At 42.5% G+C, this 14364-nt stretch overlaps 1 protein-coding gene across 6 annotated transcripts in view; it reads left to right on the plus strand.

Moving 5' to 3' along the window:
* The window catches only part of ZNF536 (zinc finger protein 536), a 626001-nt gene that overhangs the window by 103673 nt on the left and 507964 nt on the right, over positions 1-14364 (plus strand). For all 6 annotated transcript variants that reach the window (XM_069739303.1, XM_069739304.1, XM_069739301.1 and 3 more), the window contains exons 2-3: positions 11039-11097; positions 11544-11620. The gene's annotated coding sequence lies outside the window, so the exon portion shown is untranslated. The remainder of the gene's footprint in view (positions 1-11038; positions 11098-11543; positions 11621-14364) is intronic.

Genomic DNA, 14364 nt, shown 5'->3' on the forward strand with positions numbered 1-14364 from the left:
ACCTCCTCACCCCACCCCCTCTCTGTTGGAGTCCCTCAAGGCTCTGTCCTGGGGCCTCTACTTTTTTCCATCTATACCCTTGGCCTAGGACAACTCATAAAGTCCCATGGCTTCCAGTACCACTTATATGCGGGCGACACTTAGATCTACCTCTCTGGCTCAGATGTCGCCTCTCTTCTGTCCAGAATCTCGGAGTGTCTGTCAGACATATCCTCCTTCTTCAACTCTCGCTTCCTAAAACTCAATGTAGACAAAACTGAACTCATCATCTTTCCCCCATCTTGCATATCCCCCCTACCTGAACTATCTATTATAGTAAACGGCATCACACTCTCTCCCGCACCTGAAATCCGCTGCCTCGGGGTAACTCTCGATCCTGCCCTGTCCTTCAAACCGCATGTCCAAACCCTTGCCACCTCCTGTCGCCTCCAACTCAAAAATATTGCCAGAATCCATCCCTTCCTCAGCCCGCAATCTACTAAAACTCTTGTGCATGCCCTCATCATCTCCCGCCTCGATTACTGCAACACCCTCCTCTGTGGCCTCCCCGCTAACTCCCTTGCACCACTCCAGTCTGTCCTCATCTCTGCTGCTTGGCTAATCCACCTCTCTCCTCGCTACTCCCCTGCTTCACCCCTCTGCAAATCCCTCCACTGGCTCCCAATTCCCCAACGAATCCAGTTCAAACTACTAACACTGATCTACAAAGCCATCCACAACCTGTCCCCTCCCTATATCTCTTAACTAATCTCCCACTATCTTCCCTCACGTGATCTCCGATCCTCCCAAGACCTCCTTCTCACCTCCACACTTATGCGTTCCTCACACAACGGCCTCCAAGATATCTCCCGAATATCCCCCATCCTCTGGAATTCCACGCCTCAACACGTCCGATTATCCACCACCCTCGGATCCTTCAGACGGAACCTGAAAACCCATCTCTTCAGGAAAGCCGACAGCCTGCAATAACCATTCTGCCGCCTCACCAACCGCCCGAGCTGCCACCACGTCACCGAACACCCGAGCTACCACCATGTCACTGACCACCCGAGCTGCCGCCACATCACCGACCACCCTAGCTGCCACCTCGACCACCCAAGCTGTTGCCACGACCACCCGAGCTGCCGCCTCACCACCACCAGTGCTGCAGCACACCAACCTCTTGTCTCTTCCCCACTATCCTGAAGAATGTAAGTCCGCAAGGACAGGGTCCTCTCCCCTCTGTACCAGTCTGTCACTGTAAATTTGTTTACTGTTAATGATATCTATAACCCTGTATGTAACCTTTTTCACATGTACAGCACCATGGAATTAATGATGCTATATAAATAAATAATAATAATAATAATCAGGTTGCTGGTCTCCTCTTTGCCTTGTTCCTTCTATTCTTCCAACCATGATGTCCTTCTCCAGTGATTGCTCTCTGTGTATCATGAGTCCAAATTCGGCAAATCGTTGCTTGGTGATGCCTGGCTTGATCTGTTCTACTTGCCATCCATGGTATTGATAACGTCCTTCTCCAGCACTACGTTTTGAAGGCGTTGATTCCTCCTCTGTCTTGTTTCTTCATCATCCAAGTTTGGCATTTGTATGTTAGCACAGAAAAGACCAGACTATGTATGAACCGTGTCTCAATCTAAATCGCAAGTGAAATATTCCACGATTTGAAGACCTTGTCCAGTGATTTCATTGTTGATTTTCCCATATCTCTTCTCCTGTTGACTTCCGGAGTTCTCGCTGCATCTTGAGTTATCGTCGATCCTAGTAGATTGAAGTTCTTTACAACTTCCAGCTCATTGCCGTCCATGTCAATTGTGTTCTGGCCGTACCTGGCAGAAGTCAATATTTTTGTCGTCTGTGTGTTGAGTAGTAGTCCCATGCTCGAGCTTTCGCCGTAAGAAGTCCTTCATTTTTTATTTTTTTTTTACTCCCACTTTAAATCCAAAAACAATTGAATGGTGACAGTCCTGTACTTAAAAAAAGGACTTAACACATTTGCAAATATTTTTGCAAGTAGTCTAGCATATTTTTTTTTTCTCTTTGCTTGGCAAGGGTTAATACGGAACGCTGAATCTCTAACAAAAGCGATTTTGCCTTATTATGCTGAAAACTTTTTTTTTTTTTTCTTAACTGTCACTGAAGCGCTACTAATTATTACCCCAGTGTAAATGAGGTCACTTCCTATTAAGAGAACAAAATGGTTAGGCTCGCCTTGCCAATTCATACCATCTATTTTTCACACATCTCCAGCCTCTCAGAATTTTTTTTTTATTTTTTATTTTTTTCCCTTTTTAATTTTGATAAAATCCATTCATTTATATTAGCGCCAGTAGAAACCTCCCGGCTCTGTAATAGTTGGGCATTATATTCCAGATGAGCGTTTTGTAATGTGTGGGCTGTTTGAACACCATGTGTTAGCTATAGAACAATTAGCCAGCTGAATGCATCTTTAAAACAATCAGATACTCTTTTTTTTATTTTTTTTTTTTTATTTTACTGAAGAGATGGAAGAAAAAAAAAATAACAATAAAGAAAAAAAAAATCTAGAAGCAGACGTGCCATTAAATTGCGTATCGGATGAGCAACGCAGTATGTTATACTTGGGGCGATCTGTAGCTCAAGGACGAACCTATTCAATATTTTACCCTTTTTTAACATTTTTCTTTTTTTAGTATTTTTTTGCCGTAAAAGATTTAAGGAATATTGTAGCAAACAAAGGGTAATTGTTTTAGCCCAGATGTTGCTTATGCACAACAAGCAGGTTACAACGTTCCCACAGTGCTGATGAGCCCAATCAGTGAAATGATTAAAAATTGATTTTGTCCCTGTAATTACAGTATGTAAACTACTTAGCTTGGATTGCAAAGGAAGTGATTTTCTAATTACGTATATACTCTGGTGTCTAATGATTGGTTTTTTGAAGTAATGAAGAGAGAGCCCTAACGACTCCTTGGTGCTCTGTTGTTTAAGAAAGACCATCTTTAGAGTAAGCAGACAACAGACAAAGAGTTTTGCAATTGAATTTTCAACACTGTTAATGTGCGCGAGGATCGGCTTATTAAAGAGACAGGACGAGGCTTCCCCATGCTGTCCACAGGTTTTTCATTTTTTTTTTCTTCCTACCTGGGGATCAGGTTTACTATATACTTTTGCTTTCTTCACTCTTCCAAGCACCAACAAAATAAAACAAAATGTCTTCTGCCTCATACCTCTTTATTTCCAATGGACTTATTAAAGATGTTGTCCTTTTTTGTTGTTACCAATCGTTTTTGCTTTTTGTCTTATGTGGCATCTGTCTATCGCTGGCTGCAGAATGAGTCAACTAAGAATCTGTCAGTGAGCCTGGTCGGATGGGGAGTTTGTCATTTTTATCTCTTTTTCTGTGCTCCTCCCAAACATTTTTTTTAAACAAAAAAAAAATTTAAAAGTTAATTTTTAACCCCAAATACTTGCATTTAAGAAAAAAATGTCCCATTTAATTTGCAATTTATTACATTTTTATTGGCATGTTGCTATTGGTTAGAACATAATACACGTTGGTGCAATTGCAGGTACTCTCTCCAGGTATATATAGGTTTGTGCTACCATTGTAATAGCATGCTGAACTACATTTACAATTTGCAGTTGCCAATTTGAAATATTTAAGCCTGCTGTTGTCTTCGGTCAAAAATGACCGACCTTGAACTTCAATATTCTTTAAAATATTCAAGATGCGGCTCTGAAACCCGTGGCTGACCGACCCATCCTCATTTAAGTCAATCAACCACAAGTTTCAGATCCGCATCTTGATCACCCCCAAAAATACCAAAGTTCAAAATCGGTCTCCCCAGACTGAAGACAACAGCAGGGTTTTAAAGGGGGTTACCTGGTGAAAAGATGTCATCACCTATCTTCTAGGTAAAGATCATGGGGGTCTAACCTCTGGGATGTGCCCCGATCTTCAGAATGGGGGACTTTTATCCCTGTTAGAATGGCGCGACACTGCGCACGCGTAATCTTCACTCCATTCATTCTTTATGGAACTGCTCTACTCTTTTTGGCAGTCAGTATAAAGGGTGAATATAGGGGCGGTTGAGCACCCCAAAACTAAGGGCTCATTCATACATCTGTTCGAGATTAGACCCCAATAAATGGATGGACTGCAGGTCTCCCAACCAGAGCATGACAGCCCTGTGTATTTCTATGAGGCTGTCACACTCGGGTGGGGAGACCTACGGTCAGTCCATACATTAGCGGTCCGAATTGCCCAGACTTCTGAATGAGCCCTTACAGATATAAAAGTGTTGTGATCTGGCATGCAGTCCCAGCGGTCAACCCCTCATGGTCTATAAGTTATCACCTATACAATCCCTTTAAGTCCCACCCTCACAAGACCGCAGAGACAGATCCTTAAATGCCCACTTTAGGTGAGGTTCATGGAACTGCCCTATCAGATTATTGGCAAATATGTTAGGTATGAAAAAATGACAAATATGTCACCTGTTTGGATATCGTGTTGAATCCCCTTCACCAGTAAATTGAGAAGTCCAATAGTTTACTTTAATCTACAGAACCTAACGGTGACTGAAAATGAATGCCAACATTTGCTATTCAATATACCAATATATTCCCTTTGAGGGTATCTAAGACCACACCAGTGACCAAGATCATTTATCTCCATAAGATCAGATCCCATAGCCACATTTATGGAGGTCCAACGGTTCTAACGTATACATTACTTTCTACCTCCTTCCAAACTTGAACCCCATGTGTTTGTCCTCAGTCACCCTGAGCCCAGTTAATTAACTGATGTAAAACATTTATTTAATTGAACCCAGATTGATTTTGGGCGATTCTCCAAAGCGAAGTCAAGGATGAGTCAAAAATGACAATTGGAAAATGTCAAATTTACAAGACACATTAATTTCATTGGCTCAAGACTGTGAGCTATTCCGAGGACTGTCAAGACTGCCGAAGTTCCAAATCGGTGAATTGAATGTGTTCCCTGGTCATCCAATGCCTGAAAGTTCTGGGGCCCATCATGAACTTTGTGATCAATTCAAGTTAGTTAATTCACGAGTAGTAGATTTTGGATTAAAAAAGCACCTGTACTAATTCTGTCATTTTGGTTTGATGGCTTGAAATTGTCATCAACATACCTTTATAATATAAGGACATCTACAACCATGAATAGCCCCACAACCCTCTGAGGAAGGTGGGACTGAGAATGTTTGTCATGACCAATCTGATACATCGATGAAGTCCACTCGCTTCTGACCTTGGTTCTTTCTCTTCTATGTAGATAGTAGAACCCTCTTCACTCTTCACCTGACTGGCCAAAAGAGTGCTAACTCACAAATAAGGAAATAGCTCAATAACATTTGAAGGGCCATAAGTTGGCACAGATGCCCCCTCACTGACAAACCTTCTGAGCTTCTATAGAAAGGATTTTGGGGGGGGGGAGGCAAGATACATTTGTGAGATACATTTTTTGGGGTGTCTCACTGTTTACTGACTCATGGATGGGGGGGTTATAAAACAATATGGTAAAAGTGAGGATTGGCCATGCAAAAAGTCCATCAAACTGGTAAATGTTTCGGTCAGCTCTACGTGAGCCCTGTTGGTGTCCATTTTGATCTAAATCGAGTGCGTAATTAGAGAGGGCATAGATTGGAGACTAAAGGGTCTCTCTGGCTTTTATGAGAAGACCAATACTATTACAGGCCCATGATTGTTAGGGTTCTTGTTGGGGGTTTTGCAGTGAGACCCATGAGCTTCAAGTTACGCTGTGACTTGATTTTGGAAACGGGCTTCATCCGTCGACCTTTGCTTTTTTAGATTATGTTGACCAGAAGGAACATGGATAGGATATAGAAGTAGGAAGTGTCTGATGTGTGGGCCATTAACATGGCACTTAAAGGCCCACATGCGGGTCATCTTCAATGTCAATTCAGAGTCTTCGAAGTAGGTGGACCTTTTGGTCCGTTCTCTCCTTTTGGCATAAGCATCTCTGCTGGCGTGGCATGAAATCTTTCCCGGGACACGAGTCCTTGACGTTCTGTAAAAAGTTACACTTAGCCGTGGATTTATTCCAAGGCTGAGTTGAACTAGTAGTGAGTGATCTGAGACCCATAACCAAAGTAGCATGCTGTCATAATTAGGGGATTGAGTTATTTAACATGGTACTTTAAGAAGCTGCAAATTAGCATGACTGGGCATGAAGTGCCCATCTGGGTATTTCTTTAGCAAGTGATCAGAAGAGACAAAAGGCAGAGACGTCTCTCGCAGCCCAGAGAAGCGTTCTCCCTGCACCAACCCATTAACCGGCAATTCCCTGCCTGAGCACGGACTGCAAGGAATCATGGGATTTCTGCTCACATTATGCATCGGGACAAGAATCCCTATAATTGTGTCAATTGGCCGCGGCTGCCACAAGACCTGCAGATTTTTTGGAGATTTTTTTTTTATTATTATTTTTTTTTTAATGGATCCAATTGTACAATCTAGTGAATTCCTCACATCATTGTCCACGCGGATGAGGATTAATAACCTCCTCATTGCTGTGAAATTACAGGCTTCATCATAATTTAGTGAACACTGTACATAATTTGCAGAAGGCTGGGGTCTATTTAGGTCTATTTAGTTTTGCATAATCAGACAGCGGAGAAGGGTTCACAGTCTTTGTAGCCGGTGATTGCTCTAGTGTTTCACTCTTGATTTTGGGTTAGAAAATGGATTCTCTCTATCGTTAGCACGGAGGCTTGTAATTACAATGGCTCCCAGGCGCTGGAGATCACAACCTGTGCCTCCCGTAGCATGATGGTTGTCAGAATTTGTGCTGAATATTTGCACACAGTTCATTAATTTCGCCGTCATTTCTTCATATTTCCCCCAGTTCTTATGCAGATGTCCAGAAAAATGATGTCTGCTATGGATGGAGAGATACAGATATAATGGGATGGATGAATGGGAGATAGATAAAATAAATAGGAGATAGGATGGATACGGGAAAAAAAGCAGCATATTTATATATAAAAAAGAGAGAGAACATGGGGGTGCAATGCTTTACAGAAACAAAAAAAATGGAAGCAGCATTCCAAAAATAGTGCAAATTATAGGACTTTAATGGCCCATGTGGGGACAGTTCGGTTCATAGTGTGAATCTTTCTCAAGGATAGATAGATATGATAAATATCAGATAGATACAGTGGCATGTAAAGGTTTGAGCACCCCTGGTCAAAATTACTGTTATTGTGAACAGTTAAGCAAGTTGAAGATGAAATGATCTTTTAAAAGACTAAAGTTTATTCAGTTATAACAAAAAAAGACTAAAGTTAAAGATGACATATTTCCTTTGTATTTTAGACAAAAAATATATATATTTGAAATTTGAAGAATTGCAAAAAAGGAAAATAGGCCAATGCAAAAATGTGGGCACCCTTGGAGATTTGTGTGCTCGTAACTCTGACCAAGGTTTCAGACCTTAATTAGGGTTATGGCTTGTTCACCATCGTTGGGAAAGGCCCGGTGCTGAAAATTTCCAAGCTTTATAAAAACCAAGCCTCCTCTAACATTGTGCCAAAAAACAGCATCCATGGGTTCTTCTAAAGAGCTGCCTAGCGCTTTGAAAATGAAAATGATGGAGGCCCCCAAAGCAGGAGAAGGCTATAAGATGATAGCATAGTGTTTTCAACTTGCCCTTTCCTTAGTTTGAAATGTAATTAAGAAATTGCAATTAACAGGAACAGTGGAGGTCAAGGTAAGTTACATAGTAACATACATAGTAACATAGTTAGTAAGGCCGAAAAAAGACATTTGTCCATCCAGTTCAGCCTATATTCCATCATAATAAATCCCCAGATCTACGTCCTTCTACAGAACCTAATTGTATGATACAATATTGTTCTGCTCCAGGAAGACATCCAGGCCTCTCTTGAACCCCTCGACTGAGTTCGCCATCACCACCTCCTCAGGCAAGCAATTCCAGATTCTCACTGCCCTAACAGTAAAGAATCCTCTTCTATGTTGGTGGAAAAACCTTCTCTCCTCCAGACGCAAAGAATGCCCCCTTGTGCCCGTCACCTTCCTTGGTATAAACAGATCCTCAGCGAGATATTTGTATTGTCCCCTTATATACTTATACATGGTTATTAGATCGCCCCTCAGTCGTCTTTTTTCTAGACTAAATAATCCTAATTTCGCTAATCTATCTGGGTATTGTAGTTCCCCCATCCCCTTTATTAATTTTGTTGCCCTCCTTTGTACTCTCTCTAGTTCCATTATATCCTTCCTGAGCACCGGTGCCCAAAACTGGACACAGTACTCCATGTGCGGTCTAACTAGGGATTTGTACAGAGGCAGTATAATGCTCTCATCATGTGTATCCAGACCTCTTTTAATGCACCCCATGATCCTGTTTGCCTTGGCAGCTGCTGCCTGGCACTGGCTGCTCCAGGTAAGTTTATCATTAACTAGGATCCCCAAGTCCTTCTCCCTGTCAGATTTACCCAGTGGTTTCCCATTCAGTGTGTAATGGTGACATTGATTCCTTCTTCCCATGTGTATAACCTTACATTTATCATTGTTAAACCTCATCTGCCACCAAGTTCTGGAAGACCAAGCAAAATTTCAGTGAGAACTGCTCGTAGGATTGCTAGAGAGGAAAATCAGAACCTCTGCTTGACTGCAAAAGACCTCTGCTTGACTGCAAAAGATTTAGCAGACTCTGGAGTTGTGGTACATTGTTCTAGGTCTTCTTGGAAGAGTCATCAGAAGAAAACCCCTCCTGCATCTTCACCATAAAATTCAGCTTCAGAACTATGCAAAACAACATCTAAACAAGTTGCATTTAGGAAAAAAGTCCTGTGGACCATTGAGGTTAAAATAGAACCCTTTGGCCACAATGATCAAAGGTATGTGTGGAGAAAAAAAGGCACAGAATTTCAAGAAGAGAACATTTTGCCAACTATTAGGCATGGGGGTGGATCAGTCATGCTTTGGGGTTGCGTTGCAACTAATGGCACGGGGAACATTTCATGGGTAGAACTAAGAATGGATTCAATGAAATGTCAACAAATTCTTGATGAAAACATACCAACATGTGTAAAAAAAAGCTTAAGGTGAAAAGAAGATGGCTTCTACAAATGGGTAATGATCCTAAACACATGTCAAAATCCACAATAGACAACCTCAAAAGGCGCAAGCTGAAGGTTTTACAATGGCCCTCACAGTCCCCTGATCTAAACATCAATGAAAATCTGTGGCTAGACCTCAAAATAGCAGAGGCCGCAAGACGACCCAGGAACCTCACAGAATTGGAAGGAATTATCTAGTGAAGAATGAATGAAAATCCCTCATAGAAGAACTGAAAGAATCTTGTCTGGCTACAAAAAGTGTTTACAAGCTGTGATTCTTACAAAAGGGGTTGCTACTAGGTTCAGACCATGCATGGTGCCGAAACTTGAGTCATCTGTAACTTTAGGCCTTTTAGAGATCATTTCATCCTCAACTCGCTTAACTGTTCACAATTACAGTAATTCTGACCAACAAACTTTTACATGCCACTGTAGATATTGGATAGATATGGAATAGATAATAGCTATGGCTGTTAGATATTTGTATACATAGATAGAGGGATGAATATGTCTCTCAATGTGTTTAATTCATTGATTGATTAGTGGGTGTGAGATTTAGACAAAAAGATAAATATGAGACACATAGTAGATAGACACAGATTTGTTGATGGATTGATACATTGGAAATGGCTATAAAGATAGTATAAAACTATAATTCTTTGTTAGGATAAAAATAGTAGAAGACACAAAACTAATACACATTCACAAAGACAACGAGAGGCGGGAGAAGCAATTATGCTGCAGTAAATGACTCAAATACATCCATGAACAATAAATGCAGCTAACACTAAAGTGCAAGTACGGTTGCTGGTAAAATGTATATAAAACGTATATAAAACAAAACCGGGACCTGGCTGAAAATGTCAGTTAGAGTGGCATATAAGCCTTGTAAAGTTAAGCAACACATTAGATCAAGTAAAGAGACCAAAGGTTGTATATAGGTTCACCCGCTAACACCCCCCCAAAACGTGTTTCGCCAACTGCTTCTTCTGGGGTTTAATAAATATTTATGGTCCTGTGTCCAGTACATTGCTGATTGGTTTGACCTTTTTGTACTACTTTGCGTAGTCACTCATGACTTTCTATGTAGCTTTGGGTGATAATATTTGATTATTTATGTGTGATAGAGACGTTTGGATCCTTGGATCTAAGGATGTTCCTCCTGTTTTGATGATTAAGTAATTGGTGGAGGCTGGAATAATCCTGATATATAAATAGTGATATTCGCCAGTCTCAGATGATGCCTGGAAACGATGGATCTTTTATGAATGTTTTATAAGTCAATTAAAATAGCTTCAAGAGCTGGTTACATCTAATGAAGAATGGACTCTCTGTCCTGACCACACCAGACGAGGCCAGAGGAGAAGAACTGGAGGTCACCGGGGGCCCGCGGCTGATGGGCTTTATTTCTTATTCAGTGCCAACTAAGACTGGCATGTATGTTTGGAGAAAATATTCACCCAGGTGACCCGCTGTGCCCTAGGAATATGAACTAGTGCCGATATGTACTCATAGCTATCAGATCAAATATAAAAGAATGTTCTAGAACAAGACTGTGACCCTTTAATCTATAAGACAGGGTATCTATTTGCAAAGCCCAAGGTTTGTTACTGAGGTATGAGGCACTTGATGCCTCCTAATGCAGGAAACAGAGATGAGACCGATACATGTGAAATAAGTTACATAAATCGATAAGAAACACTTTCATAAATACTGTACAGCATTTATGTTAAGCCACACGTCCCAGATTCATGGACTCGGTACGGACCTGCATATATCAGGCTGTTGAGTTTAGGTCAAGATCCGTGGCCGATCTGGACCTTGTAGTTAGTACTCAGTCTGCCGGATGTGTGAATCTGGCCTTGGGTACATTCTTACCTATAATTGTACATTATATAACAATCCCCGTGTGCTTTATTTTACAGAACAAGTTCCCGTCTGGTGTGTACCTCCATCAACTGAACTCTGAGTGCAAAATCCACAGGTGAGTCCCCAATATCGTATATGACTTGTAAGCCCTCCTCGCCATTCAGTGTCATACACGATGTGTTCTCCTCTATACTCAGAATCTTTTCGACTCTTTGTGTATGTTGGAGTGATGTCAGAGTTGTAATATGTGCTCTGAGCCAATCCGAAGTCTCCTAATGCCGCCCTTTTAGTCTCGGCCAATATAATCTCACTGTAGGCCGGTGGAGGTGGAGAGACAGTAACATGAGCCCTCCCTCTCACAGCATAAGTCTCTTACAGACACTAAGAGAGAGTCTTCTGCAGCTGCATCCCCCTCCTCCTCCTCCTCTCACTGTCTAGTATTTACTGTGTTCCTTTTTCGGATGGATTTGTGAATAATTGTTGCTTTTTAATACTTATATTGATAAGTAATATTACTAGTAGATGACTGATAATGGCACTGTTTCTCCATCTCTTCTCCAGTAATGATTGTCCGCAGTGTCTCTTCATTCAGCGCTTCCCCGTACAGACGAATCTGAATGTTTGAGTTTACAGGCCGGGTAAGTCTGATTGTATTGCTTCATTCCGATGTCCACATGACAACTACTCTGTGCTGAACCCGGAGTGTAGTCAGCAATATTCTGCTTGCAATTGATACATTGTTTCCTAGCTAAGTCTTCTCTTCATTCCCTGCATCTTATTTTCTCGGGAAATTAGTCGCCCACCTGTCAACCCGTAAGAGATCCTTCTACTGGTGGCATCTGCCTGTCAGTACACGTCAGCACTCTTCTCATTGTATGGCTAGAAATCGTCCAGCTTGTGGTCCTCTAGATCTCTCCCGTAGTGTCCTATTGTTTTTCCTTCTAAGATATCATGCATATTACCATTTATAATATGAGGGCGATCGGTGTAGTATAGTCATGGTAAGTATGGACACAGACGATGATCTCCTCGAAACCTCCAGATGACAAACTTTCCAGAATCCTAAATGCAGTCCATGCCTCCTAAGAAGTTAAGATATTTTCACTCACGAAATCCACCAAAATTTTGATTTCCTTGTAACAATTCTTGAGTTTCTTCTGAAATGTCCTGAGTCTCGGAAGTGTTGTCAGATCTCCCTCAGTAGCCTCCCCGTGACCCAACTCACATTCCTAAAGCAAGAACAGGGAATGAGCTGCTCCTTGGGGGCAGGGCTGCAAAAAACTTTATCGGCACATGTAACGGGAGAGCTCTGCCAGTGACCTTACAAAGAAATCACATTCTACTCCCCAGGGGACATCACTGCTCCCTATCTCGTTTCCTGCCAGTGGGAGTGACAGGAGATTTCCTATTACAGAGAAGCCTTTGCACCGATTGAACAAAACTATCATGTGCAGCTGCAATATTTGTCTGTAGGAGGTGCCATTTTTGGGGAGGTCAGGGAGTGTTTGCAGTGTATGCATGATGCATACCTCACAACATTGGATGACAGGAAATATGAACGCATACTGTGGCATGTTTCCTTCACTAAGCCACACACCTAACCTTGCCCAGTTAATTTTGTGTTCCCAAACACAGAAATACTGTTCCTAGTGAAGCCCCCTAGAATTAACGCAAACTAGAATATTCATTTGCCATGTTTATCAACACATAAGGATGTCACCATAGTGCAACCCCCTTCACACATTGGATGCCTACATGGTGCCCCATTCACAATATAATGCTTTCCCAGTGCACCCCTACACTTTATGATGCCATCAAAGTGTCCATCATACAGTATGAGCTCCCCTATAGTGGCCCACATACGGTATGATTCCTCTACAGTGCCGTCTTCTAATATGATGCCCCAACATTGCCCTTCACAAACTGATGCCTACCCCCCAGTGCCCCTCTCAGAGTATAGTGCCTCTCACAAAGTATGTTGCCCCCACATTGCCCCTCTCACCATGATGCCCCTCAGAAGGTATATTGCTCACACAGTGCCCCTCTCAGTATGATGCCTTTAGCAAGATATATAGCACACACAGTGCCGCTATCAGTATGATGCCCTTAATAAGGTATATTTTTCACACAGTGCCCCTCTCAGTATGATGCCCCTAGCAAGATATATAGCACACACAGTGCCGCTATCAGTATGATGCCCTTAAAAGGTATATTTTTCACACAGTGCCCCTCTCAGTATGATGCTCCTTGCAAGGTATATAGCACACACAGTGCCCCTCTCAGTATGATGCCCTTAATAAGGTATATTGCCCACACAGTGCCCCTCACAAGGTATATTGCCCACACAGTGCCCCTCACAAGGTATATAGCACACACAGTGCCCCTCTCAGTATAATACCCCTCACAAGGTATATTGCCCACACAGTGCCCCTCACAAGGTATATCGCACACAGTGCCCCTCTCAGTATAATACCCCTCACAAGGTATATTGCCCACACAGTGTCCCTCACAAGGTATATAGCACACACAGTGCCCCTCCCAGTGTAATACCCCTCACAAGGTATATTGCCCCCACAGTGCCCCTCACAAGGTATATAGCACACACAGTGCCCCTCTCAGTATAATACCCCTCACAAGGTATATTGCCCACACAGTGCCCCTCACAAGGTATATAACGCACACAGTGCCCCTCTCAGTATAATACCCCTCACAAGGTATATTGCCCCCACAGTGCCCCTCACAAGGTATATAGCACACACAGTGCCCCTCTCAGTATAATACCCCTCACAAGGTATATTGCCCCCACAGTGCCCCTCACAAGTTGTATTGCCTCCATAGTGCCCCTCACAAGGTATATCGCACACAGTGCTCCTCTCAGTATAATGCCCCTCACAAGGTGTATTGGCCCCACAGTGCCCCTCACAAGGTATATTGCTCACACAGTGCCCCTCCCAGTATGATGCCCCATACACAGTAGGATATCCCCACAGTGTCCATCACATAGTATACTTCCCAAAAAGTCCCCCCTATACATTATGATGCCCTCACAGTACCCTTCATACTTTATTATGCCCCACAGTTTCCCTTATACAATATGATGTCTTAACAGTGCCCCTCACACAGTAAGATGCCTCCAAAGTCCCCCTTACACATTATGAAGCCTCCACAGTGCCCCTCACAGTGAGATACCCCCCAAAGTGCCCTTTATACATTATGATGCCCCACATTTTCCATGATGAGCAGAGGAGACCTCTGCCACTGTATCCTGTGTGAGGCTCTAGTGACGTCATCTCACCTATTACGCTGAGCTGCAGAGGGCATGTACAGGCTGCGTGGTGGAGTGGGGAGCTGATGGCTCACTGCTCCACCATTGTGTTCAACT

Source organism: Ranitomeya imitator, chromosome 9 (genome assembly GCF_032444005.1).
Source record: "Ranitomeya imitator isolate aRanImi1 chromosome 9, aRanImi1.pri, whole genome shotgun sequence".
Classification (NCBI taxonomy): Eukaryota; Metazoa; Chordata; class Amphibia; order Anura; family Dendrobatidae; genus Ranitomeya; species Ranitomeya imitator.